Source organism: Dromiciops gliroides, chromosome 3, assembly GCF_019393635.1.
Source record: "Dromiciops gliroides isolate mDroGli1 chromosome 3, mDroGli1.pri, whole genome shotgun sequence".
NCBI classification, from domain to species: Eukaryota; Metazoa; Chordata; class Mammalia; order Microbiotheria; family Microbiotheriidae; genus Dromiciops; species Dromiciops gliroides.
Genome location: NC_057863.1, coordinates 639,854,854 through 639,879,754, shown reverse-complemented (window position 1 = coordinate 639,879,754; position 24,901 = coordinate 639,854,854). Strand labels below are relative to the sequence as shown.

Below are 24,901 nucleotides of genomic sequence, written 5' to 3'. Positions count from 1 at the left end.
ACTTGTTCTTTATAATGTTTGCAACCTTCACTTTGGGTTTTCTGGTGTGTCATTCTTTTTTCTTTTTTTTAAATTTTAAATGTTTAATTAATTAATTAATTTGTTTTGCATGTGTCATTCTTTCTATTTGTTGTATTGTTGTATTTTCTGTGTATATTGTTTTCTTGGCTCTTCTTACTTCTTGGTTCCAAAGGTTTGTCATGTTGGGGTGGGAGTGGGGATAAGCTCCCACTCTCTATAAAATGCTCCAATGGCATGCATCTCAAATAGCCTCTGACAACTGAAACCCAACTCCTGGCCTTCTTGTGGTGGAACTGTTTCCACTAACAGGAGAAGGGGCGAAGGCAAGTCACTGGCACCTTAAAACCAGTTGCTTCTGGCAGGTGGGGCTCGTTAGCCTTGGCAGGCAACCCACCTAGGGGAAGGAAACCCTGATTTTAAACCTCTACTGCCTTGCGGCTATACCCAATATGGGAAAGGCTTCGGGAGTTAACCCCAAGGAAAAATCAGGAGTCGGAGTCCCTTAGGCAGTTGGATGTTGGACATCACATCCCTCTGGCAACTCCTGCGGCGGCACTGGTGCCAAACTGTATTGACTCTGCCTCTCCTTTGGATCCACCAATGTTGCGGAGAGGGAAAACCTGCTGCATGGGCAACAGCTTGTTTTCCATATTGATCTGCCCAGGCCAGCACCCTGGAGAGGACACTCCAGCTACTCCTCATGGGATAGATACAACACGGGATGCGGCAGTTACCAGTTATAAGTCACTGAGGAGCTAAGGCTCCCTTTTCAGACTGCACAGCCACACTGTGGCCTGTGGCTCTTCAAGGCATTGATCCATGGTCATCCTCAACTGGTGGAGGCCTACTACTACTACTATCTTACTTCTTACTTCAGTCTGCATCAGTTGATATAGACCTTTCCATGCTTTTCTGTACTCAGCACACACATGATTTCCTATAACACACTAATATTCCATTATGCTCATGTACCACAATTTGCTTAGCTATTAGCCAATCAAAGGGCACTTACTTTGTTTCCAAATGTTTGTCATCACAAAAAGTGCTATTACAAATATTTGGGTATATTTGAGAATTTTAGTGTATTTGAGGAACAATAATATAGTTTGAGGCCTGGAAACACTTTTTCCTTTTCATCTCTACCTCTTTTCATCATTGCCCTTCATATTCTAGATATTTTGTTTTTCCAAATGAACTTTGTTATTATTTTATCAGAGTCTATAAAGTATCCCTTTCATGATTTTCTTGGTGTAGCATTAAAAGTTTAAACTAACTTTGATAGTATTGTTATATTATTTTTATTGTATTAGCACAGCCTAGCCACGAGAACTGAATAATCTAGCTATTTGTTTTTCTTTATTTCTTTAAGAAGTATTTTGCAACTGATTCCACAGGTAGTCTAAACACAAGTCTTTTGTGTACTTTAATAGATTGATCCCTAGATAATTTATGCATTCCTTTATCCTTCTTTGTTTTAGGTATTAATTAGGTATAAAAGGATTCTGGCAGAGTGCTTTCTTTTTCCATTTTTGAGAAGAATTTGTATAGAATGGGTACTAATTATTCTGTAGAAATTTGATAGAATTCACCTGTGAACCCATCAGAACCATGAGGTGTTGTTTTTTGTGTGTGTTAGCCCTTTGAAGGTAGTTGTATTTCCTTTTCTGAAATTGAGTTATTTAAGATCTTTATTTGATCTTCTGTCAGTTTTAGTATTTTATATTTTTAAAACTATCCCACTATTTCTTTTGTGTTTTTAGTTCATTAGCATATATGTAATTGATTCTAATTATTATTTTTATTTCTTCTGATTTTGTTGTGATTTCACTCTGCTCATTTACTATTTGTTGATTTGATTTTCCGTGCTCTTCTTTTTAATCAGATTGGCTATGGATAGAGCACGGGCCCTGGAGTCAGGAGTACCTGAGTTCAAATCTGGCCTCAGACACTTAACACTTACTAGCTGTGTGACCCTGGGCAAGTCACTTAACCCCAACTGCCTCACTAAAAAACAAAACAAAACAAACAAAAAAACCAATAATAATCAGATTAGCTAAAGATTTATCAATTTTATTAGTCTTTTCAAAGAATCAGTTTTTAGTATTTTTTTCTCTTTCAATGAGGCTTTTTGTTTCCAGTTTATCTATTTCTCCTCTAATTTTTAATATTTTAACTCCTGTGTTTATTTTAAGTTTGTTTGTTAATTGGTTTTCTACATTTTTAAATGCATATTCAGTGCATTAATTCTCTTTTTCTATTTTGCAAATGAATGTTTTTACGGATATGATTTTTCCCCTGAGGACAACTTTATCTGCATCCCAGGAACTTAGGTATGTTGTTTTTTCATTATAATTTTTTCACACAATTATTATTTCTTTGATTTGTTTTTTTTACCTACTCGTTATTTAGAATTTCATTGTTTAAGTCTCCATTTGGGTCTATGTCTTTGGTGTGTGATCCCTGAACTGTTAACTATTTTTATTGCAGTATGGTTTGTGAAGGATAAATTTACTATTTATCCCTTTTTACATTTGTTTGCAATATCTCTGTGCCCTAACACATGGTCAATTTTTATAAAAGTTCTATGTAATACTGAGAAATACACATATTCTTTTGTAGTTTTTTTTAGAAGATGCTATGAGTCTTTTAGCTCTAGTTTTCCCAGCAATTTTCTCAGTTCTATATTTTCCTTTTTGTTTCTGTTTCTGTTAGACTTATCCAAAACTGAGAAAAGGACATTAAAATCTCCTATCACTATTGTGTTATTGCCTATGTATTCTTGTAGATGAGTTGATGTTTCCTTTATGAATATCTATGCTAAGACATTTGAAGCATATACATTAATTGGTTTGTTGTCTATTGTTCCTTTCAGCATAATGTAGTTTCCTTTATCCTTTTTTTATGGTATCTTTTTGTTTTGTTTTGTTTTTGGTGGGGCAATGGGGGTTAAGTGACTTGCCCAGGGTCACCCAGCTAGTAAGTGTCAAGTGTCTGAGGCCGGATTTGAACTCAGGTACTCCTGAATCCAGGGCCAGTGCTCTATCCACTGTGCCACCTAGATGCCCCCTTTTTTATGTTTTAAATGTTTGTTTTTGCTTTTTTGGATGCACTCAATGCATAGTAAATCTTTTTCCAGCTCCTCATTTTTATTCTGCATGTATTTTTGCTTTTAAAATGCATTTCTCATAAGCCACAGATTGTGGGGGTTTGTTTTCTTATCAAGTCTGTCACTTTTTCATTTTATTGGATTGTTTGATCTATTCATGTTTAAAGTTATGAGAGTTAGCCTTATATTTTCCTCCATTTCAGTCAGTCAATAAACATTTATTAATTGCCTACTATGTGCTGGGCTCCACTCCCCACCTTCCACACACAAGTTAATTCTGCCTCATATTCCCTGGATCTTAAATGGGGACTTTCCATCAACAAAGTCACTTGGAGTAACTAACTGGTCCCCTGCCCTTCTTTCCTCAGACACCTAGATCCAGAGATGTTATTAGGATCCTGCTCTGAGACCCAAGATCTAGTTTATCCAGTAAAGAGGGTCTCTTCTGGAAATAAGAGTGATTAAGATTAGGGGGCAGCTAGGTGGTGCAGTGGATAGAGCACTGGCCCTGGATTCAGGAGTACCTGAGTTCAAATCCAGCCTCAGACACTTGACACTTACTAGCTGTGTGACCTTGGGCAAGTCAGTCACTTAACCCTCATTGCCCAACCCCCCCCCAAAAAAAAGAGTGATTAAGATTAGGGAAGTACAGTCTATCCCAGACCTTTCCCCCAAGCCAACTTTACCCAGGACCTACTGGGGCAGCAGAGTGGACTGGTCAGGACTGGTTAGTTATCCATAGCAACCTCTGTGGCATTTCCCTATATACATGAGTCCCCAGCAGACTCTCAGTGAGGCCTTTTCGAGGTCTCCTTGGGCTCCTCAGACATCTAAAAAAGGACAGCCCCCAACCTCCAGCTTCCAATTCAGTCCCAACAGAAGCATATTCTGGGACATAAATTTTTCTGGGAGCAGGTATAGCTTTGGCTGCATCTCAGTAGGGATGGGGAAGGAGTGACATCACATCAGGGACAGAATGAGAAAGAGCTGCAAACTTTTCAGGAATGACTCATGGCTGGAGAAACTCAGGATGCTCCATGCCTGTGGTGCAGGACATTGCAGGGAAGAGAGGAGGAGCAGTCCTAAAGGGGTTTCAGAGTTGCAGTTCCTGGAACATGGTAGGAGCTTAATAAGTGCTTGTCAGTGATTGATTGATTCATTCGTGACAGGGCTGTCCATGGGGAACCATTGGGCTATAGAAAAGGGGAGGGGGCTGCTCAGCTTTGCTGGTATCTACATCAATGCCAAGGGCTGGGCTCACAGGAAGCCTCGGAAACGTGATGATGAAGATGATATAAGTTCCCATCTCCCCCCAGGCCTTTCCGCCCCTCCTCCCCTTTCTCCACCTTAGGCCCCAGGAGTCTCTGTATGTTGGGAGAACAAGCTGTCCACACACACCTCCATCCCCACATATATAGTTCTCATAAACACACACACACACACACACACACACACACACACACACACGCACACGCACACGCACGCACACACGCACGCATGCACGCACACACACACTAGCACACACACACCAGCTGCTGCTCAGAGTAAACCGCCAGTCTCTGGGGGGGAAGGGGGTTCCCTGGAACTGGGGCTCTGGAGAGCCTCATGTTAATGAGCTCGTAACTTCTCAGCTGAAATCGGTCCAAAACTGAGGCCTTGTAAGTCACAGCTGGGGGTTCAGAGGAACAGGGGGAAAGAGACAGTCTCTCCCTGTGTCTGAGAAAAACATGAGATTTAAAGATAAATAGAAGGGCACTTAGAACTCATCTTGCCCAACTGCCTTATTTTTACAGATAAAGAAACTGAGGACCAAGGAGAGGAAGTGATTGGTTTGCAGGTTGGAGACATGGGATTCAAACCAGATCCGGAGCTCCCTGTTTCTCTGCCTATCCATCTCCCAAGTCTCCCTCTGCTTTCTGTCTCAGTCTCTGTCTGAGTGTTTCTCAGGCTCAGGCTCAGTCTCTGGCTCTTCCTCTTCATCTGTCTCTAGCCTTTCTTTGTCTCCCTGTCTCTCAGCCCAAGTCTCTACCTCTCAGAATATGTAGACCACCAGTTCTGCACATGTCAGGGACCCGTCCCCACACCTTTTCCTATCTGTGTCCAAAGTTCTCTTGTGAAAGCCAGCCTTCAGAGAGTCAGTTGCACATGTATATGTTTGTATTTGTGCATTTATACACTTCATGTGCACAAGCAGATACTCTTTGTCTGCTCCCAGCAGACAACACAGTGGCTCAGCCTATGGCACCTCGACTGGTAAACTTCCCAACAGCCTCTGTTCCTGTGATGATCAAACACTTAAAGGACTTTGGCAAGGGCTGAGTAGTTCCCTGGTCCTTCCCCTACCCTGTGACAGAACCCTTCTTCCTTCAACACACCAGATATCATCTTAGAACTTTGAGACTTGCAGAGATGATTGGGGGAAAGCTGGTCTTTTTCCACCCCAGCATCATAGAAACTCTGCCCAAGTGGAAGCTATAGTTTGCACTTAGACCCTTGGATACCTCTTCTATTGAGTTCCATTTCTTGATCTGGAGTGAAGAAGCATCTATCCTGAGATAGATGTGGCAAGGCTTGGAAAACACTTTGTAAGAATCCAAGGGTGACAGTACCCCCCCACAGTTTCTACCTGACACTACTGATAGTCCCTCAAAATAATTTTTTAACAATTCCCAAATTGGTACCAGTTTAAACCAAAATGATAAGCAGCTTACAGAATAGGCAAGAGGCCCATAACACACACAGAGAACTAATAAAAATAAGCAAAAGTACAATGGGATGAATAAAGAAATCCATTATAACTGTAGCTTTTAGGGTTCAAGTCGTTTAGCAGTGGCCATGATCTTCAGGAGTCTGGTAAGCATCTTTTGTGCATCTCTTAGACATCTCTGCAAGGATCAGGGAGGTTTGTCCAGGTTCCAGGTCACTCATGGAGATTTTCTAGGTAATGCTTCTAAAGTCTGCTAGTGATCAGACTTAATATAATTTAATAAAACCTGACAAAATCTAATAATTAGTTCATATGGTGAAGACTTTATAGAGCTAATCTTATTTTTCCGGGTTTTTTTTTTTTTTTTTGCAGGGCAATGAGGGTTAAGTGACTTGCTCAGGGTCACACCGCTAGTAAGTGTCAAGTGTCTGAGGCCAGATTTGAACTCAGGTTCTCCTGAATCCAGGGCTGGTGCTTTATCCACTGTGCCACCTAGCTGCTCCTAGAGATAATCTTATGAACAACTGAGTTATAGGAAGAACATCAAAGTAAGCTACTTAGTAAGGTATCTTATGTTTGTGTCCCATTATAGCAATTCAGAGATACTGAGGTATGGCAACAAGATTCATTACATTAAAAAAAAATTTTTAGGGCAGCTGGGTGGTGCAGTGGATAAAGCACTGGCCCTGGAGTCAGGAGGACCTGAGTTCAGATCCTGCCTCAGACACTTGACACTTACTAGCTGTGTGACCTTGGGCAAGTCACTTAAGCCCAATTGCCTCACCAAAAAAAATTTTTTTTTAAATTTTACCTTCTGTGTTTAGAGAGATTTACTATGAAAAGAAGGGGGGCAGCTAGGTAGTGCAGTGGATAAAGCACCAGCCCTGGATTCAGGAGGACCTGAGTTCAAATCCAGCCTCAGTCACTTGACACTTATTAGCTATGTGACCTTGGGCAAGTCAGTTAACCCTCATTGCCCCACAAAAAAAAAGGAGGAGGAACATGACTGTAACAATATCAGGATTGTTCCTCCAGGCCTAAGCCTAAAGGCACAGAATGACTTAAGATAGGTATGATAGGATAAAGTGTCCTTGGTTCTGTTTGATTTCAGGTAAGAGTCATAGTTAACTCTTTGCAACAGCCAATCATGAAGCAAAGAGTTCCACATTATTCATAGAGTATCATACCCAGGCTAAGGATTAACCAGATGGGAAACATTCCTATTCAAAAAGAAAAATTACCCAATGGAAAAACTGAGTCAACAGGCCTTTGTCTATGCAAGGTCATCTCAACTTTCCCAGTCACAGACGTCCACCTGTAGCAGATTCTTGGATCACATTCCCTTTGACTAGCTGAATTCTTTTTTTTTTTGTGGGGCAATGAGGGTTAAGTGACTTGCCCAGGGTCACACAGCTAGTAAGTGTCAAGTGTCTGAGGCTGGATTTGAACTCAGGTCCTCCTGACTCCAGGGCCAATGCTTTATCCACTGCGCCACCTAGCTGCCCCACATTCCCTTTGAGCAACTCATGGCATTTACCTTCACTGGTAGATTACTGACATGATGATCATTCAGACAGTTATTCCTGAATTCAAAACTCAGAACAACATCAAATTACAGTCCCAAGAGACTTTGCCTCAAATAGCAAGTTTCACTAATCCTAGCTTAGGGATAAATACAGTTATTATTTCTCTCATACCATTGCTATAACAGCTAACAATGAAAAGTTTAGGCGGGGGGGGGGGGCAGGGGGACGGGGGGAAGCTAGGTGGCACAGTGGATAAAGCACCAGCCCTGGATTCAGAAGGACCTGAGTTCAAATCCAGCCTCAGACATTTGGCACTTTCTAGCTGTGTGACCCTGAGCAAGTCACTTAACCCTGATTGCCCCACAACATAAAATAATATACAATATATTTATTTAATTATCTTATTTTCTCAAATGTAAACACATTCTGGTCTAAAAGTCAATCATTAGAAATTAAGAAAATAATCACATTCTGGAATTCCATATAGATAGTGAATATATTATAGCTCACTCAAAACCCAGAAAACACTGGCTACTTAATGTAAGTCTCCAAACTAACAAATATCCATCTCTAAAAGCATTATATATTAATCCCTAAGGCAAAATAAATCTTTAAAACTTGAGTCTGTTGAGGCTAAGTTGGCTCAAGATGTAACTTCAATATATATACCCCAGGCATAATTTCATAATTTTCAGAATAATAGTTCACCATATAAATTACTTCTATCCTATATGTAAACTTTTAAGTCCCCCTTCCTTTGGCAGGGGGTGTTTATAGGAAAGAGGGATCCTGTTCTTTCAGTAAACAAATTCATTATTTTAGAATTTCATGACATTTAATAAATTATTTCACGGAGCCAAGATTTTTATGACCTTGGCTAAGTAGAAGGTCCCAGGGAATCTAGCATGCTTATAAGTAAAGGGATTTTAGGTCATCTTTTTTTTTTCCTTTTCCTACAAAGTAAGTAATTATTATTATTCTCTTTTTAAAATAGACCCAAATTCTGGCAGAAACTAGGTATAGACCAACATCTTACATCATTTATCAAGATGAGGTCAAAATAGATACATGACCTAGACATAAAGGGAGATATCAGAAGTAGATTAGAAGAACATGGAAGATATTATCTGTCAGATTTATGGAAAGGAGAAGAATTTATGAATAAACAAGAGATATAGAGCATTATGGAATGTAAAATGGATCATTTTCATTACATTAATTTTAAAAAGTGTTTGTAAAAACAAAACGAAATGTAGCCAAGATTGGAAGGAAAGCAGAAAATCAGAGGTGGGGATTTTAGACAGTTTTAGGGGTTTAAAATAAAGCTACCTTTTTTATTCCTTTTCCCTCCTGCCAAACTCTGGTTATATAAAAGAGACTCATGAAAAGCTAGTACACCTTTTTATTAGAGTAATCAGTAAACAGCAGAAATTGGAGAAACTGGAGTAGGGGAATAAATACACAAGAGTAAATGAGCTCTTTGGGAAGATAGAGAAAATCTCAGCAAAATTTAAAAAAGAGAAGGTGTGGGACAGTGGGGAGTGTGTCAAAAAAGGATTAATGAACAATAATCCTGGAAAGGTTGGAGACATTGGGTTCCCACTCCTAAAACACTAGCTCATGAGCCCCCACTGATGCATTTGACTCTAAGAGTCAGCCAAAAGATACAACTGACTCAAAGCAAAGGGTTTGTTTGTTTAGTTGAAATAGCTTGGTAAGAACAGTAGCTATAAAACATCTCCCACAGAAAGCCAGGGCTCCCTCTCCCACAAATACATACAGCATCAGTGGGAAGAGTGGGCACAAACAGAGCACATCAGTAGAGAGGCACACATGTAAGGAACACATTTGGCCAAGACTTCCAGCACAACAAGATCCCAATGTCTTTTTCTTCTTTTCATATCCTCCTATCATTTCTCGTGGGCATAATGACTTTGTGGGTAAGGGGCTCAGCAGCTCAAATGAGTTCTATATGAAGTAAAAACATGCACTATTGGGTGAACCTTTGATTTTGTTTTTGTTTTTGTTTTGTTTTTAGTGAGGCAATTGGGGTTAAGTGACTTGCCCAGGGTCACACAGCTAGTAAGTTTTAAGTGTCTGAGGCCGGATTTGAACTCAAGTACTTCTGACTACAGGGCCGGTACTCTATCCACTGCGCCACCTAGCTGCCCCCACCTTTGATGTTTTTAAGACTCAATTTTGTGACCTGGAGTCCATTTTGAAACTCTGACTTAACAAAGCTAATGAAGTTTTAGATGCACTTTGTGGAGATCATTGTGGGGGTAAGGGCAAATTGCCCCTTTCCTCACCCTTGTTTTAGAAAGCAGCTCAACACGGTCCTGACAAAAATTCATGGTCTGAGAAGAGGAACAGAGCTGAAGGTCTCCTGTCCCTTTTTTACATGCCCTAAGTCATCAGTTCCTCTGGCTCCTTGATCAATAAAGGAACTCTTGGCCCCAGAGCTACCATGTGGTCATCTGGAACCAGAAACAGAAACTCTGCGCAGGCTCCATGGGAGGGCTCCTATAATACATATATACAGTAATTATATAGTCTGTAGTTTAGACTTGTCTACCAGAAACAATTTTTTAAATTTTGTTTTATTTTTTTCCAGTTACATATTACATACAAGGATAGTTTTCAACATTTGTTTTCACTGGATTTTTAGTTCCAAATTTTTCTTTTCTCCCCCCCCCCCCCCGCCCCGACTTCCCTCTCTCCTCCCCAGGATGGAAAGCAGTCTACCAGAAACAATTTAATTGAAGTTAACATTAATTTACATCCAAGCCAGTTCTAGGTGAGACAGAGACAGAGACAGAGAGAAAGAGAGACAGACAGAGAGACAGACAGAGAGAGAAGGAGGAAGGCAGGGAGAGAGGGAAATGTTGAACATGGCATAGTCTCCCATGCTCTCCAACATGACTCTATCCCCAGGAAGATCTCAAGTATCATTTATAGGAATCTTGAACAAGGAAAAGAGCATAACGCGTTAAAATATAGTTTGGAGTTAACATTACAGTAGTCATCATTCAGCTCCTAACCTGATCACTTGTCCTAAGACTTCCTTCCAGTGACTATTTTTAACCTTGAATTTTCCAAGAGAAGACACTATCCCCAGGCAATCATCCCTTTCATATAAGGTATTTTATTTTTTCCGTTACATGTAAAGATAGTTCTCAACTTTTGTTTATACAAGCTTTACAATTTCAGATTTTTCTCCCTCCCTCCCCTCCCTCCCCCCTCCCCTAGACAGCAGGTAATCTGATATAGGTTATATCTATATACATACAGATATAGATATAGATATATACACACACACATATATACACATAATAACATTAATCCTATTTCTGCATTAATCCTGTTACAAGAGAAAAAATCAGAGCAGTGATGCAAAACCTCAAAATAGAAAAAAAAAAACAGCACCCAAAACAAAAGAAATAGTATGGTTCAATCAGCATCTATACTCCACAGTTCTTTTTTTTTTTTTCCTGGATTTGGAGATCCTCTTTTATCATGAGTTCACTGGAACTCTTCTGTACCATTGCATTGGTGAGAAGAATATAGTCCGTCACATCAATGTTGATGATACTGTGTACAATGTTCTTTTGGTTCTACTCATCTCACTCATCATCAGCTCACGTAAGACCCTCCAGGTTTCTCTGAACTCCTCCTGCTCATCATTTCTTACAGCACAATAGTATTCCATTGTATTCATATACCACAACTTGTCCAGCCATTCCCCAATTGATGGGCACCTCCTCAACTTCCAATTCCTTGCTACTACGTAAAGAGCAGCTATAAATATTTTTGTACATGTGGGTCCCTTTCCCCCTTCCATGATTTCTTTGGGAAAAAGACCTAAAAGAGGAATTGCTGGGTCAAAGGGTATGCACAGCTTTATCGCCCTTTGGGCATAATTCCAAATTGCTCTCCAGAATGGTTGGAGTAGTTCACAGCTCCACCAACAATGCATTAGTGTTCCAATTTTCCCACAGCTTCTCCAACATTTATTATCTTCCTTTTTTGTCATTTTAGCCAATCTGATAGGTGTCAGGTGGTACCTCAGAGTTGTTTTAATTTGCATCTCTCTAATCATTAGAGATTTAGAGCATTTTTTCATATGGGAATAGATAGCTTTGGTTTCTTCATCAGAAAACCGCCTGTTCATATCCTTTGACAATTTCTCAATTGGGGAATGACTTGGATTCTTATAAATTTGATTTAGTTCCCTATATATTTTAGAGATGAGGCCTTTATCAGAAGTACTGGCCTCAAAAATTGTTTCCCAGCTTTCTGCCTCCCTTCTAATTTTGGAAGCATTGCTTCTGTTTGTACAAAAATTTTTTAATTTAATATAATCAAAATCATCCATTTTGCATTTTATAATATACTCTATCTCTTGTTTGGTCAAAAACTGTTTTCCTTTCCAAAGATCTGATAGGTACACTATTCCTTTCTCTCCTAATTTACCTATGGTATCACCTCTTATGTCTAAATCATGTATCCATTTTGACCTTATTTTAGTATAAGGTGTAAGATGTTGGTCTATGCCTAATTTCTGCCATACTCAATCATCCCTTTCAGGCAAGAGTTATTGTAGTTTTTCCAAGAGGCCCATGACCTTGGGGAGATTGTCATGGCTTTCAGTGAAGTGGGTTTAAGTGAAGGGAGGGATATACAAAGTCACTAGCCTCACTCTCTCCTCCAGAGCTACCAGAGTCCAGTGGCAAGAGACACAACGGGAGGACTGGAGATGACCCTGGATGTTTAAGGCAATTGGGATTAAGTGACTTGCCCAGAGTAAGACAGCTAGTAAGTGTCTGAAGTGAGATTTGAACTCAGATCCTCCCAACTTCAGGACCAGTGCTCTATACACTGCACCACCTAGCAGCTAAGTGGCCCAGTGGATAGAGAGCTGGGTCTGGAGTCAGGAGGACTTGAGTACAAATATGGCCTCAGACACTTGTTTACTAGATGAGCCTGGCCATGTCACTTCACCCTCCTTGCCTCAGGCACGGGGGACAATCAGAGAGACAATCTAGAGCTTGGAGATAGCTCCTGGAACAAGCAGGAAGTTAATGTGTGAGGGGGGGAGTAAGATGTAAGAAGACTGGAAAGGGGCAGCTAGGTGGCGCAGTAGATAGAGCACCGGCCCTGGAGTCAGGAGTACCTGGGTTCAAATCTGACCTCAGACACTTAACACTTACTAGCTGTGTGACCCTGGGTAAGTCACTTAACCCCAATTGCCTCACTAAAAAAAAAAAGAAGAAGAAGAAGAAGAAGACTAGAAAAGTAGGAGTGGGTTTGGATACCAAACAGAGTATTTTGTATTTGTCCCTGGAGGTAGTAGGGAGCCAATGAAGTTTATTGAGTAAGGGGGTGACTTGATCATTCCTGCATTTGGGTTGAATGAGGATAGATCAAAGTAGGGAAGAAGGTTGCGGCAGGCTGAGCCACCATCAGCTACCTCAAAAGTCCAAGCCTGCACAAGGGTGGGGGCAGCATCAGAGGAGGGGGCGCGTATTGGAGAGATGCTGCAGAGTGAAAATCTCCAGGCCTTGGCAGCATCTTGGATGTAGGGGGTGAGAGACAGTAAGCAGTCCAGGACAACTCCTGGGGTGGGAGCCTGGGGGATGGGGAGAGGGTGTTGCTCTGCAGTAATAGGGAAGGTGGGAGGAGGGTAGGATTTAGGGAGAAAGAGAGCTACTTCTGTTTTGAACAAATTGAGTTGAAGACGTCTCCTACACATCTAGGGGAAGATGTCTGTGAGGCAGTTGGAGATGTCAGATCAGGGGTCAGCAGAGAGTTGGGGCAGGGAAGGCAGAGTTGAGAATCATCAGCATAGAGAAGGTCATTCAATCCACGGGAGCTGTGGAGAGTGAGAGACAGAGCTGATGCGAGAGCCCAGTAGTGGTTGTGTAAATTGAATGTGCGGTGCATCCAGTGAGAATAGTTTCATGATTTTTTCCAGTCTTTGTCTAGTGGCACACTGTTAGGATGAGGGGGTTAGGGTTTAAGAGAGGAGGACAGTGTAGAGTTGAATTAGTTTACAAGGAGAGTGTAGTGGGAGATCTACACTTGTAAAGCACCTGTATAGCTCCATGGCATCATTATCCTTGAGACAGTCTCACAAGAACAGGAGGGAAGACTGGCAATTGACAAGGGTCCATTCTGCAGTTTCTGGTAACTGACAAGGGGTGATTACTGACCCAAAGAAGAAAGGAATGCTCCTTATTTGGCCATACTCATAGCAACTTAAAGGGGCGGCTAGGTGTCACAGTGGATAGAGAACAAGTTCCCTTATCCCTGGTGAGGCAGGATGTTAAGATGACAGCACCAGCTCCAAGATACCTGGTTGCAGGAGCAGAGGCACCCAGGTAGTACAGTAGATAGAGCAACGGGCCTGGATTCAAGATGACCTGAGTCCAAAATCCAGCCTCCAACACCTGTGTCCCTGGGCAAGGGACTTCACCCTCTTTGCCTCAGTTTTATTTTCTATAAAATGAGCTAGAGAAAGAACTGGCATACCATGCCCATATCCTTGCCAAGAAAACCCCAAATGGGGTCATGGATAATTGGATGTGACTAGAATGACTCAACAACAACAACTAGAAATGTTAAGAACAAGGACTCTTCTAGGATTGGGAAATTAATTGAAAATATCTAAAGAATTGTGCTGGCATGAGTGAAATGAGCAGAACCAAGAAAACATTATACACAGTATCAACATTTTGTGATGATCAACTGTGATAGACTTAGCTCTTCTCAACAATACAATGATCCAAGACAATGCCAAAAGAGTCATGATGGAAAATGCTCCCCACAATCAGAAAAAGAACTATGGGGGCAGCTAGGTGGTGCAGTGGATAAAGCACCCACCCTGGATTCAGGAGGATCTGAGTTCAAATCCGACCTCAGACACTTGATACTTACTAGCTGTATGACATTGGGTAACCTTAACCCTCATTGCCCTGCCAAAAAACAAAAACAAACAAATAAAATCTAATGTGGGTCTTTACCTGCCCCACCAGTTTTGGGGGGCAAACTGGCTAAGATTACTGATAAATTCAGCAAGAGTTTAGGCTTTTATGTATTTATTAAAGTGTATTAGAAGTTAGTGAAGAGAGAATGGAAAACCCTAGCTTAGATCTATGTGGGATAGCCAGAGGGAAAACCTCACTTTTCCTAGCAACCCACATGAAGTTCTACCACCATGCCAAAGTACCAGATGAAAAAAGAGACCCTCTCCTTTTCTCTCTCTGCCACTAAGCAGAAGTCTCAGATGAAAAAGAGGCCGATTCAGCGAGCCACCCTCACCTTCCTACTTCCTGTCTCCCTCCCCAAAAGGGGAAGTCCTTCAAGTTGATTGGTTGAAGGTGGTCTCCTATTGATGTTACAATCCACAGTCTCTGAGAACAACACCCTACTCTGGGCCAACCAGGTGTGGTCTTGATTTAATCATTCCTAAGTAGGTTCTCATTCTCTCAGTCTCACCCAATTCAATCAATTCCAAATCAATCCTCCTGGTGTGGCCCCTGGGCTCTGCCAAATCCCATTATTTTATCACTTAACTCTCATTGCCCCACAAAACAAAAACAAAAACAAAACAAAACAGAAAAAGAACTATGGAGTCAGAATGCAGACTGAAGCATACTATTTTGACTTTTGTGTTGCTTTTTATTATTGTCCTTGTTTATTCTTTCTTGCGGTTTTTTTTTCCTTTGGTTCTGTTTAATGTGGAAATATGATTAACACTATAGGAATGCATAATCTATATCAAATTCCTTGCTGGCCTCGGGACGGGGGAGGGAAGGGAAGGTGGGAGAAAAATTTAGAACTCAAAAATATCTTTATATGTAATTGAGAAAAATTTTAAAATAAATAAAAAGCACTTGAAAAAATAATTATGCTGGTACATATAATTGCCTGCCTTCTCAATGAATGAGGAGGAGAGGGAGAGTGAAATAGAATTTGGAATTCAAAACTTTAAAAAAACTCATGTTAAGGGGCAGCTGGGTGGTGCAGTAGATAAAGCACCGACCCTGGATTCAAGAGTACCTGAATTCAAATCTGGCCTCAGATATTTGACACTTACTAGCTGTGTGACCCTGGGCAAGTCACTTAACCCCCATTGCCCCACCAAAAAAAAAAAAACCTAATGTTAAAAATTGTTTTTCTAATGTAACCAAGATTACAAGGGAAGCAAAAAATTGGGAAAGAATTTTTGAATCAAGTATCCCTGATAAAGGCCTCATTTCTCAATTATATAGAGAACTGAGTCATATTTATAAGAATACACACAAACAAAAACAAACAAAATTTTATCAGAATACAAATCATTCCCCAATTGATAAATGGTCAAAGTATAGGAACAAGCAGTTTTCAGACAAAGAAATCAAAGCTATCGATAATCATATGAAAAAAATGCTCTAGATCACTACTGATCAGAGCAATGCAAATTAAAACGACTCTGAGGTATCACCTCACACCTATCAGAGTGGCAAATATAACAAAAACAGAAAATATTGGATGTTGCAGGTGAGGTGGGAAAGCTGGGATGCTAATCCACTGTTGGTGGAGTTGTGAAAAGATCCAACCATTCTGTAGAGCAATTTGGAACTGTGCCCAAAGGGCTATAGAGCTATACATACTCAAGGCTTTCAACCTTGTGGAAGCAACAATTCTGGCCTATATATTTCTTCACCCTCTGGACCAGGCCTGCAAGGATTTCTACTCCTCTCTTTTAAACCTAGGGGCAGCTCTATGACCCTATCCAGCCTGAAGAAGTTACAGAAGACAGACCTTCTCCCTCTTTTCCCTTAGCTATTAAAAGAAAAAGTGGGGAAATGTAGGGGCAGTCTAGTAGGCCTGAGTCCAGTTAAGGATGCTCCGACCCTGAGGAGGACACTCTGATCATGGAGGAATATGGTTGATTGACTTGCTGGGGTCAGTTGGAGATTACTCATTTCTTGGAAAAGTAAAGTAGTTAATTAACCAGATAGTGTTTAGTCAAACAGACAACAAAGCAGACATGTCATGGACACCCAGAAAATTGGGCACCTTGAAATTTATAGCATGAACCTAATTAGGAGCCAGTTGTGTTTGCTATGTGGTTAAGACCAGGTAGTGACAATAATCTCAAGTTAGGAATGTGACATATTTACTATTTTGTGTATTCCATTTCCCAATAGCTAACACCGTCATTCCCCAAAGAGCTGAAACTTTTCATTCCTAAGTCTCCTCCCCCCTTCTCTATAAAATTATCACCTTCTCCTTTGTTTGAGGAGTTGAAGTTTAGACTTTTTCTCCCATCCATACCTCTGTGTGCCAAATAATAAAAATGTTTATTTAAATTTTTAAAAAGAACTGTGCATGCCTTTTGATCCAGCAATACCACTGCTAGGTTGATATCCCAAAGACATCCCCCAAAAGAGAAAAAAAACTATTTGTACAAAAATATTTATAGTGGCTTTTTTTGTGCTGGCTAGGAATTGGAAATCAAAGGAATGCCCATCCATTGGGGAATGGCTAAACAAACTGTGGCACATGATGGTGATGGAATATTATTGTGCTATAAGAAATGACAAGCAGGATGACTTCAGAAAGGCCTGGAAAGACTTGTATGAACTAATGTATAGTGAACTGAGCAGAACCAGGAGAATGTTGTGCGCAGAGACAGAAATCCAGGGTGCAAATGGAAGTACACAGATAGCATGGCAGCAACATATACATATACATTGAATCAATTCTGTGCCTCAACTGTCTGTGGATGACCCACAGTGAGAACAGATGAAGGTCTTCAAGAAGGGGCAGCTAGGTGGCGCAGTGGATAGAGCACTGGCCCTGGAGTCAGGAGTACCTGAGTTCAAATCCGGCCTCAGACACTTAACACTTACTAGCTGTGTGACCCTGGGCAAGTCACTTAACCCCAATTGCCTCGCTAAAAAAAAAAAAAAAAAGAAGTGATATAAACAGGGTGCAGCCAAGATGGCTGAGGAAAGGCAGTGACTTGCCTGAACTCTCCCCAAGACCCCTCCAAATACTTTCAAATAATGCATTAAGACAATTCCTGCATCAGAACCCACAAAAGGAAAGGGTGAAATCATTTTCCAGCCAAGGACAACTTAGAAAATCAGCAGAAAAGGTCTCTTGCACCAAGGTGAGAGTGGAGCACAGGCCATGCCAGCACACCAGGCCTTGGGAGCCTTTGAATTGGCTGCTTCTGGAACTCAGCCCACAAATGGTGAGGGGGTTGAGCAATTGGCCAGATGGAGATTGCATGGGTCTCTGCTGGAGCTGATGAAGGACTGTTGTTTTGCCAGTGCTCATATCTAGGTCTCAGTCTTGGGTGGTGGTCCCAGGAGGGGGAGGAACACAAGCAAACAAGAGTTTGCAGCCACAGTGGAGCAAGATTCTGTTGGGGTTCCAGGGAAGAGAAGCAGGCCATGGGGGCAGCTAGGTGGTGTGGGGGCAGCTAGGTGGTGCAGTGGATAAAGCACTGGCCCTGGATTCAGGAGGACCTGAGTTCAAATATGGCCTCAGACACTTGACACCCCGAGCAAGTCACTTAACCCTCATTGCCCTGCAAAAAAAAAAAAATTGAGACAAGAAGAAGAGAAGCAGGCCTGTGGTTGCTTACAGAGCAAAGTAGAGACCAGAAAAGTAGTGAACATACCTCTCCTTAAATAATACCACATAGGAAGAACTAAGGATTTACAAATTCCTAGAAGTATCTCAGAGAACAGCTGCTCAAACCCTCTGAAGCTTGGGACAGTTCATCCTCCTCCCTGGAAGCAAGAAATAGGCTGGGAAAATGAACAAACAGAAAAAAATCCTGACCCTAGAAAGTTTCTATGATGATAAGGAAGATCAAAATACACCCTCAGAAGAAGATAACAAAGTCAAACCTCCTACATCCAAAGCTTCCAAGAAAAATATGAATTGGTCTCAGGCCATAGAAGGGCTCAAAAAGGACTTTGAAAATAAGAGAGGTAGAGGAAAAAATGGAAAGAGAAATGAGAAAGATGCAAGAAAATCATGAAAAAAAGTCAACAGCTTAAAAAGCCAAATTGGCCAAATGGGAAAGGAGGTACAAAAACTCTCTGAAGAAAATAATTCCTTAAAAATTAGGATTGAGCAAATGGAAGCTAATGATTTTATGAGAAATCAAGAAAGAATCAAGTAAACTCAAAAGAATGAAAAAAAAATAAGAAGGCAATGTGAAATATCTCATTGGAAAAACAACTTACCTGGAAAGTAGACCCAGGAAAGATAATTTAAAAATTATTGGACTACCTGAAAGCCACGATCAAAAAAAGAGCCTAGACATCATCTTCCAAGAAACTGTCAGGGAAAATTGCCCTGATGTTCTGGAAGCAGAAGGTAAAATAGAAATTGAAATAATCCACCAATCACCTCCTGAAAGAGATCCCAAAAGGAAAACTTCCAGGAATATTATAGTCAAGTTCTAGAGCTCCCAGGTTAAGGAGAAAATATTGCAAGCAGCCAGAAAGAAACAATTCAAGCATTATGGAGCCACAGTCAGGATAACACAAGATCTAGCCACTTCCACTTTAAAGGACTGGAAGACTTGGAATATGATATTCAGGAGGGGAAAGGAACTGAGATTATAACCAAGAATCACCTACCCAGCAAAACTGATTAAAATCTTTCAGGAGGAAAAAATGGGACTTCAATGAAAAACAGAACTTTCAGGCATTTGTGATGAAAAGAAAATTTGACTTTTAAATAGAAGACCCTAGAGAAGCATAAAAAGGTAAACAGGAAAAAGAAATCATAAAGGATATTAAAAGGTCAAAACCGTTTACATTCCTACATGGAAAGATGATACTTGTAACTCATAAGAATGTTCTCATTATTAGGGCAGCTGAATAGAGTATATGTAGACAGAGGGCACAGGTGTGAGTGGAATATGAAGGGATGATATCTTTTAAAAATTAAATTAAGGGGTGAGAGGAATGCACTTGGAGAAACAGAAAGGGAGAGGTGGAATGGGGTAAAGCATCTCACATAAAAGAAGCAAGAAAAAGCTTATGGAGTGGAGGGGAAGATGGAGGAGGTGTGGGGGAGTGAATGAGCCTTAATCTCATCAGAATTGCCTCAAGGAGGGAATAACATACACACTCAATTGAGTATAGTAATCTATCTTACCCTGCAAGAAAGTAGGAGGGGGGAAGCTAGGTGGTGCAGTGGATAAAGCACTGGCCTGGGATTCAGGAGGACCTGAGTTCAAATCCAGCCTCAGACACTTGACACTTACTAGCTGTGTGACCCTGGGCAAGTCACTTAACCCTCATTGCCCCACAAAAAAAAAAAAAAGGAAAGAAAGTAGGAGGGGAAGGGGATAAGGGAGGGGAGAGTGAAAGAAGGGAGGGCAGACTAAGAGAGAGGGCAGTCAGAAGCAAAACACTTTTAAGGAGGGATAGGGTGAAAGAAGATAGAAAATAGAGTAAATGTCATGGGGGGGGCAGCTAGGTGGCACAGTGGATAGAGCATCGGCCCTGAAGTCAGGAGGACCTGAGTTCAAATCTGGCCTCAGACACTTAACACTTACTAGCTGTGTGACCCTAGGCAAGTCACTTAACCCCAATTGCCTCACCAAAAACAAAAACCAAAAACCAAAAAATGTCATGGGGAGGGAATAGGATGGAGGGAAATACAGTTAGTAATAGTAACTGTGAAAAAAAAATTGAAAGGCCTCAGTTCTCAAACACATAGGGGACTGAGTCAAATTTATGAAAATAAGAGCCATTCCTCAATCGATAGATGTTAAAAAAAAAAATGAAGTTTTCAGATAAAATAATCAAAGCTACCTATAACCATATGGAAAAAAAAATGCTCTAGCTCACTATTGTTAAGGGCTAAAATTCTAGCTAGTCTGTCTAAAATATCCAATGAGTGGTCGCCAATAAATTATAAGCTTTAGCAAGAGTTATACTTTTAAGCGTTTATTAAGGAGAATAAGAATTTGGTAAAGAGAGAGAGAAAGGCCTAGATTCCTATCTATTAAAGGGAGAGCACATTTCTAGCTCTGCTCTCCACCAGAGTCCAAAGGAAAGAGCGCGCGAGACCGAGCGCCAGTCTCTTCCTTCCTCCTCCCACTAGCCCGCGTCACTTCCTGACGCCAAAGAAAAGACTCCTGGTCTTGCCCTCAAAGACCTTCGTTTCATGGGTGGAACTCTTCTACAGTAAGTCTCCAGCAGGTGGCGTCATTCCAATCATTACACTATTGATTGAAGAGATTCAGGTCAAAATAATTCTAGGGTACTATTTTATACCTATTGGATTGGATAATAGGACAGCAGAGGAAAATGACAAATTGGTAAGGGATATGGGGAAAATGAGACATTAATACACTCTTGGTAAAGTTATAAACTGATTCAAATACTCTGTAGAGCAATTTGGAAATATAGCCAAAGGGCTATAAAACCATGCATACTCTTTGACCTAGGTTGGTATCCAAAAAGAGATTTAAAAACCCCAAAAGTTTAATTTGAAATTGGGGAGATGCCCATCAATTGGAGAATGGCTGAACAAATTGTGGGATGAGATTATGATGGAACACTATTGTGCTATAAGAAATGATGAGCAGGATACTATCAAAAAAAAAAAAACTTACATGAGCTGATGCAAAATGAAATGTACTATATACAAAAAAAACAGCAATACTGTAAGATGATCTGCTGTGAATGACTTCGTTATGTTTCACAATGCAATGATCCAAGACAACCCTGAAGGATTTATGAAAAATGCAATCTAGGCAGCTAGGTGGTGCAGTGGATAAAGCACTGGCCCTAGATTCAGGAGGACCTGAGTTCAAATCTGACCTCAGACACTTGACACTTACTAGCTGTGTGACCCTGGGCAAGTCACTTAACCCTCATTGCCCCACCAAAAAAAGAAAGTAAGAAAAAAAATGCAATCCATCTACAGAGAAATAACTGATGGTATCTGACTACAAACGGAAGCATAATTTTTTTTTAGTTTCTTTTTCGGAAGTTTTATTTGTCTTTTTTCTTTCACAACCTGACTAATGTGGAAATGTTTTGCATGACTATACATGTATAACTTATATTTAATTCCTTGAGTTCTTAAGGCGGGGGTTGGGGAGGGAGGGAGGAAGAGAAGTTGGAACACAAAGTTTTTAAAATTGATGTTAAAATTTGTTTTTACATAGTTTTACACAGTAACAGCAATAGTGTAGGATGAAGAACTGTGAATGACTTAGCTATTCTCAACAATACAATGATCCCAGACAATCTCAAAGAACTCATGATGAAACATGCTATCCACCTCCAGAGACAGAATTGACATTGTCTGAATACAGAACAAAGCATACTATTTTTCACCTTCTCTCTTTCTTCCTTCTTTCCTTCCTTTCTTTCTTTCTTTTTTAATAGTTGAATAGAATTTTATTTTCTTTCTTTCTCTTCCTTCCTTCCTTGCTTTCTTCTTTTTTCCTTTCAGTTCAAGTCTTCTTGTACAAAATAGCTAATGTGGAATTGTTTTACATGATTGAACATGTATAAACTATATCGGATTGCTTACCTTGGAGGGTGGGGAGGAAGGGAGAGAGAGAATTTGGAACTCAAACCTTAAAAAAACCAAATGTTAAAAATTATTTTACATGTAATTGGGGAAAAATAAGTTATTTTCTTTTTTAAAAAAAAAGTTTCACTCTTTTAAAAAAAAGGCTGTGATTAATTGAAACTAAGTCCTATGATTGAAATTGACTGATTGATTGAGACTTGCTCTCCCCTTATTAAAGTATGAGTGCATCCAGTCACTTACTTTAAATAGGGTAGGATAACTTCCTTTAAGTGGATTAGGTTTCTTTGTTCAATCAACATCCTTACACAAATACCACAAAAACCCTATATTACATGTGGATGGGGTAATCCCTATGACACATGAGGTATTCCTATGTTACAAATAGCACTGGCTTTCCTAGTTAGGAAATAGGAGAGAATATTTTATCTATTCTATAAATGAGAAAATAAATGGAATTAATTAAATTCATTAAAATTAAAGTGCTTGGGGAAGTTGATACTTGCTGCTCATAGTATGAATATAAAAAAGGATAGGGATGCAGGTGAGGCTACCCAGCCCAGGGAGATCCAAACTGTGTAGAGATGAAGCCTACTTAGACATTAGGTGGGGAAGGGAAAGAGAGGGAGGGAGGGAGAGGTGAGGGGGAAGAAGAAGAAGAAGAAGAAGAAGAAGAAGAAGAAGAAGAAGAAGAAGAAGAAGAAGAAGAAGAAGAAGAAGAAGAAGAAGAAGAAGAAGGAGGAGGAGGAGGAGGAGGAGAAGAAGAAGAAGAAGGAAAAGAAGGAGAAGGAGAAGGAGAAGGAGAAGGAGAAGGAGAAGGAGAAGGAGAAGGAGGAGGAGGAGGAGGAGAAGGAGAAGGAGAAGGAGAAGGAGAAGGAGAAGGAGAAGGAGAAGGAGAAGGAGAAGGAGAAGGAGAAGGAGAAGGAGAAGGAGGAGAAGGAAAAGGAGAAAGAGAAGGAGAAGAAGGAAGAGGAGGAGAAGAGAAGGAGAAGGAGAAGGAGAAGGAGAAGGAAGAGGAGGAGAAAGAGAAGGAAGAGGAGGAGAAGAGAAGAAGAAGAAAGAGGAGGAATAAAAGAGAGAGAGGGAAGAGGGGGAGAGAGAGAGAAAGAGAGAGAGAGAGAGAGAGAGAGAGCTACCCATAGTCATTCTTCCCTCACTCCTACCACCTATCACAACCAGGTAGCTATCAGGCTATCAGCCTGCCTGTTCTGAACTTTAAACACAGATGGGTTTGAATTCCAGTGATTGGGTCAGATACCAGGAAGGACTTCCTGCTTGACTCGTCAGGCTACGAGACCAAATTAAGGCAGCTGAAGTGAAGGGGTAGAGCTGTGGTTAGTGCTTTGAAATAACAAATACAATGACAATAATATAATCACAACTGACATCTATCTAGTAATCCAAGGTTTGCAAAGAACTTTACAAATATTATGTCATTTGATGCAGATGAGGAAATTGAGGCTTGAGGCAGGGGAGAAATGAAGTGACTTGCCCCAGGATCATACAGCTAGTGACTGTCTGATGCAGGATTTGAACTCAGATCTTCATGAGTCTAAGTCTAATACTCTATCTACTGTACCATGGAGGTGCATTTATAGACCACTTTTCACACATTATCTTATATGCTCTCCCCCCACACACACTCACACACACACAACCCTGTCAGGAAACTGATACTTTTGCCACTGGTGCTACTGTTGCTGCTGCTGCTGTTTGTTTTGTTGTTGTTCCTGGAAGGAAACTGAGCCCGTCAGTAGTTAAAAGACTTGGCCAGAGTCACAGTGTCAGAAGTAGGATTTGAACCCAAGTCCCATTGACTCCCAACCCCAGTTCTCTTCCCAATACACTATGTTGCTTCTCACTGTAGGAGAGAAGTTGAGGTCTCTGAGCCTGTGGAGTGGCTCCTCAGAAGCTCCCCTCCCCCATTTCTGGTCCTTTCTTCTACCCCTTTCTTTGTTCCCCAGCTAGGCTCTGAGAAATGGGGGGCTGGGACCAAGGGAGGGCTGGAAAACTTGTCCCTTTTGTGTCTGGACAAAGAAGAAAGCCCTTCTCGGCATTCTTCCTTCCCTCCACTAGAGGTGAGCTCGGTGGAGGAGCTGGCTCAGTGCCGGACAGCCCATACAAAAGCCTGGCCCAGGGTTCTGCCAGGCCCCTATTTATGGCTTGCAGGAGGCACAGGCTATTAAAACAGCCCCATTTCTGGCCCCCAAATCCTACTGTGGCTCCCTCAGCACTAGCAGCAGCTGCTAGTCCCCAAAGCCCAGCTTAGCTTAGTCCCACTCAGTTGGGGGGATGGGGGAGGCTCTGGAATTGTAAGCCCCAGCAATTAGGAAAGGGGCTTTCTCCAAGCAGCCCCAATCCAGGCCTCCCACTTCCTCAGACTTTGGAACCCTGGGCTCCAAATCCTGGGAAGGGGATTATTCAAAGACCCTGCACAATTCAGCCCCCCTCCTCTTCAGGATCTGCAGTAAACCCTTTCAGAGGCAGCCCCCGAGACCTTGGGAAACCCTCCCCAGAGAGGACAATTCAGAGAAGCAATTCACTTCCCTTTATGCATTGGCTAAGGACAGAAGAGAAGAATGTTGGGGCCCAGGTATAGGCAAGGAAGAGGAGAGGAAGAACACATATATCTCCATTGCTACTGATAGACCAGCACAGTGTGACAGACTTGAGTCCTTCTGGTCCCTGGGAAAACAGTCAGTCATTCAACAAACATTTCATAAGTGCTTCTTCTATGCCAGGCTAAGTGCTAGGGATATAAAGAAAGAAATAAAAAATAAACCCTGCCCACCAGGAGCACATATTCTAATAGGGAAGACAGCATGTAAATAACTAGGTGTCCACATTCACATACCCAAGATACATACAAAGTGGATGCAAGGGGAAGACACAGCCTAGAGGCACCATAGAGGTCAGATTCTTAGGACTTCACCTAATCAGGGCTTCTGGGTGGATGGGTGGTTCTACCTG

The 24,901-nt window shown here is 41.1% G+C and overlaps 1 pseudogene; it reads right to left on the bottom strand.

The window, feature by feature from the left end:
• Positions 1-4,641: 4,641 nt before the first annotated feature.
• Positions 4,642-24,901, bottom strand: part of LOC122748184 — a 30,214-nt pseudogene continuing 9,954 nt past the window's right edge.